Source organism: Brassica oleracea, chromosome C7 (genome assembly GCF_000695525.1).
Source record: "Brassica oleracea var. oleracea cultivar TO1000 chromosome C7, BOL, whole genome shotgun sequence".
In the NCBI taxonomy this organism is placed as follows: domain Eukaryota; kingdom Viridiplantae; phylum Streptophyta; class Magnoliopsida; order Brassicales; family Brassicaceae; genus Brassica; species Brassica oleracea.
The window spans coordinates 22343204-22347915 of NC_027754.1; positions in this window are offsets into that span (position 1 = coordinate 22343204).

A 4712-nucleotide genomic window follows, 5' to 3' on the forward strand; every position below is an offset into this window, starting at 1 on the left:
GCTTCTGATTCATAGATGTGTAGTTCATGGTAGGAATCCAATTCGAGCAGACGAGTTTGTACAGAACCTGATTTGTAGCGGTGAGATACTTCGAACTCATATTCTCCCATCGCCTTATTCTGCCGTCAGTGAGAAAATCACAAACTTTATCAATGCTTTCTTCCATCCAGTTGGGATCTTCTTCAAATCCAGGAATGCAGTACAGATAATTAATCAGACTCGGAGAGAAATCAACAAGAGAGCCTCTGACATACACAGCTACACCATCGTCTCGTTCCTCAGCCTCATGGAGATTAGCAATTAATTCTCTTACCACATTCGACTGATAGGGATCGATATCAGTGAGTGTGTGAATCAAATCTGCTCCAGTCACAATCCTTCTGACATCAGAGAGATTATCGTCCGTGAGAGAGATACACTGCTGAGGAATGAACTTCTGGCCCCAGAGGTCTTTGTACCGCTCAGTCGCCGCCATTGAGGAGAACTTTCCGGTCATTGGCATTCTTTGTGGTCGCATAAGCTCTAGATAGAACTGAGCTTTAGTTTGATAAACATTCCGACTCTCCGCATATCTCTGTTCTTTGGAGTGATTTTCAGGAGTATCAGCTGCAATCAGAGCTTCAACGGGGTTCTTGTCAGAGGATTTCTCATCAGAGAGAGACTCATCTTCCGTCTCAATGTGCTCCGGCGGAGGTGCAGTATCACCGGCTGAGACACGACGGCGAACCCGCTTTCGTGAGGATGGACACGATCCCGAAGGGATGTCAGAAGTGTTCATCGGAACTGTCTCGGAGACACATGGCGGATCGGACTCAACATTCTTCAGCTTTGAGAGACGCGAGCTTCTTCTTGCTGGTTGCATGTCGCTAGAAAGAGAGATCGATCGAGTGCGCCGGCAAGGGAGAGAGAGTGTGACACATGAGATCGGCTGAATCATTCAAGCCACAAGTACCAACCCTAAGCACACTCACATGACCCGTTAGAAAACACAAAAATAGGCCCAAGACAAACGACCCAGAACTAACGAATGAAGGACTCAAAATCAAACCGTTGCATTTTTTTTAATTATAAAGTTTTAAAACTACCATGTACAAACATAACTTACGTTTGTGAGAGAGAGAGTTTGTGTGACTGATAATCACGACCTTTTGAGCAATACATCACGACCTTGTGAGCAATACATCACGCAAAAGAAACCGTATCTTGAACAAACCACCAGAAGACATACTCAAGGATGCCTTTAGCGTCCAGAAGAGAGCTACAGAGATTGCTTCCCACTCGTACTAAGTCACCAAGAGGTTTTAATAGAAATCAGAGAGACCAACCCAAATCTGTAGCTATTTCTCAGCCGAGTAGCTGACACAAACATGATTCTACTGCACAACTCACTCACACCTTAGCTCCTATAGCACAGTCATATGTATGGTCTGGAAACACAGTGTAGACATCTTGTGGGTCTGTCTCTCCAACTCGACAAATAGAGTAAACAATTTTTTTTTTATCAGAGTCTATTTATCAACTCAAGTGAGTGAGACAGTTGTCAATACTAGAGACAAAGTGGGGCAACACCTCGCTCCAGACTGAGCTATCTCGAAGAGTTGACATCAACCCTGCCCAGTCCGGACAGTGATCGAAATCAGAGTCAGAATGTTGTGTCATCCAGCTCCAAAACGAGTATCCATCATTCCGGGTTTTTCCCTTTTTTTTTTTTTTTTTTTTTTGCATTTGCATGAGATACAAAATTCTCCTTCTGCCTATTTTCACTCAGTCTCTTCTGTGTTTCCTCATTTAATCCAGACAGTGATCAAAGCTCAGATCTAAAATGTTGCAGCATCCTGGTCCAAGATGAGTGTCTTTCACCAGTGAATCAAGTGACTATACTATTGAGAAGATAGGTGGAGTAAGCTGCACAATCGAACTTGTTGGCTCAAGGTTTTGGGGTTGTGGTGACATATCGACAAGCAGTAACACATATATATACATCAGCTCTCCTCTTCTGACAGGACTTATTCAGAGATTCACAATCTCTAAAGCCTTTCGAAGGCCTAGGAACATGTTATAGTCCAGAGGTTTGGTGAATAGATCAGCCAGTTGTCTTTCAGTTGGTACATGCTCAGGATCACTATTTTCATCTCAACCAACTCTCTCACAAAGTGATGTCGAATGTCAACATGTTTGGTACGTGAATGCTGAACCGGACTTTTAGACAAGTTTATAGCACTCATATTATCACAATGAACTAGCATAGGGTCAGAGATGATACCATAATCCACGAGCATTTGGCGCATCCACAGTAATTGAGTGCAACAACTCCCCAGGGCGATATACTCAGCCTCAGCGGTTGATAGAGAGACACAGTTCTGCTTCTTGCTATGCTAGGCTACCAAGTTGTTTCTAAGGAAGAAACATCCACCAGATGTGTTATGTCTGTCGTCCAAGCACCCTGCCCAGTCAACATCACAAAACGGTCATAGTTCTAACAAATTCATCAACCATGGACTGAGAGGTTCCTCCGAATATGATATCATTAACATAGACTTGGATGATAAGTATGTCTTTTCCATTCTCACTAATAAACAAAGTTTTATCAACTCCCCCTCTTTGAAACCCAGCCTGAGTCAGGAACTCAGTCAGTCGGTCATACCAGGCTCGGGGAGCCTGTTTAAGTCCATACAGTGCCTTTTTGAGTTTGTAGACATGATCAGGGAAGTGAGGATCCTCGAACCCCTTAGGTTGTGTGACATAGACTTCTTCCTGTAACACACCATTCATGAATGCACTTTTCACGTCCATTTGATAGAGCTTAATCTTCAGATTTCATGCCATTGTGAACAAAAGTCTGATCGACTCTAGTCGTGCAACTGGGGCAAATGTCTCATCAAAGTCCACACCTTCGATTTGTGCGTAACCTTGTCCCACAAGTCTGGATTTTTTTCTGACCACGTTCCCATTTTCATCAGTCTTATTCTTGTGGATCCATTTAGTGCCAATGATGTTGACACCATCAGGTCGTGGAACTAGTTCCCATACATGTAACCGATCAAACTGCTCAAGCTCTAGATGCATAAACTCTGTCCAAAACTCATCATTTAGTGCTTCCTGAAGTGTTTTAGGTTCAATCAAGGATACAAAACACTCGAGTTCATTCATCTCAACTATGAAGCATACAAGCTTGACCATTTCCTTGAAGTCAATCTCCTTCTTCCTTGTGACTCTCTCGTCAAACACTCCACCAATCACATCAGCAACAGAGTGATTCTTATGCAGTTTAGCTTTATCCAGATCAACATGATGTTCCCTGGTCTGATCATCCTCTCCTTCTATCTCGTCTTTGATTTTTACCTCAGAGGATGATGAAGCTGGCTGTGTGACACACTCAATTTTCTGAGTTACTCGTGCTTGATAGAATCCAATACTGTCACCAAACACAACATTTACATTATCTCCAATGAACTTGGTGCGTTGATTGAACACTCTGTATGCTGAGCTGTTTGTTGAATATCCTAGAAATATCCCAACGTCACTCTTTGCATCAAACTTCCCGAGATGTTCTTTATCATTCAAGATGTAGCACAGACAACCAAAGACGTGCATATGACTGAGGTTTGGAGTCTTTCCCTTGAACACTTCATATGGAGTAGTTTTTGTGTTAGGCTTGACATACACGCGATTTATCACATAACACGCAGTGGCTATAGCCTCTGCTCAAAAACCGGATGGTACACTGTTTCCACAAAGCATAGCTCTAGCCATCTCCTGCAGTGTCCTGTTTTTTCTTTCCACTACTCCATTTTGTTGAGGAGTTCAGGGAGCTGCATACTTATGTTGGATTCCTTGACTGCGGCAGAATTTATCAAATTCTTCATTTTGAAACTCACCTCCATGATCACTCTTGATCTGCACTATGCCGCCTTTTTCCTGTTTGAGTTGCAAAGGTAGAATACGAAAACTTTCCAATGCATCAGATTTGTTCCTCAGGAAGTCTACCCAAGTGTATCTGGAGAAGTCATTTACAAGAACAAAGATGTATCTTTTTCCAGCAATGCTGTCTGGTGTGATTGGTCCCATATGATCCATATGCACCAGCTCCAGTATCCCCTTGGATCTGATCTCAGAAATCTGCTTGTGCTGAACCTTAACCTGCTTTCCTGACAGCAACTTCCACACAGTGTCAGTTTGTTTCACCAGTTCTGGAACTCCCCTGACAACCTCAGCATTGACCAGTCGGGTCAGACCATTAGTATTCATGTGTCCGAGTTTTTTGTGCCAAAGATCCAACTTATATTCTTTAGCCGAGTAGCACAAATGTGATGGCTTCCACATGTAACAGTTTTTTCCAGATCGCACACCGCATAGAACCACATTCCCTCTAGCATCGACAGCTCGACATTCTTTGCTGTTGAAGATGACGTCCAATCCCTCATCACACAGTTGGCTGACACTGATGAGGTTTGCCTTAAGACCATCCACATAGAAGACATTAATGAGTCTAGTTAAGACAACCTTGTTCAATTCACCCACATCTCGCTTAACCACCATCACCAAAGGTTACTTTGCCTCCTTTGATAAACTCTAGCTTCTCAAAGAAATCTTGATTTCCTGTCATATGTTTTGAGCAGCCACTGTCAAAGTACCAAGGAGTATCAAACTGTAGGTTGGAATCAGAACTTGTGTTTTCAACGTTGCTCACTAACTCAGTTTCGGTAGACAAA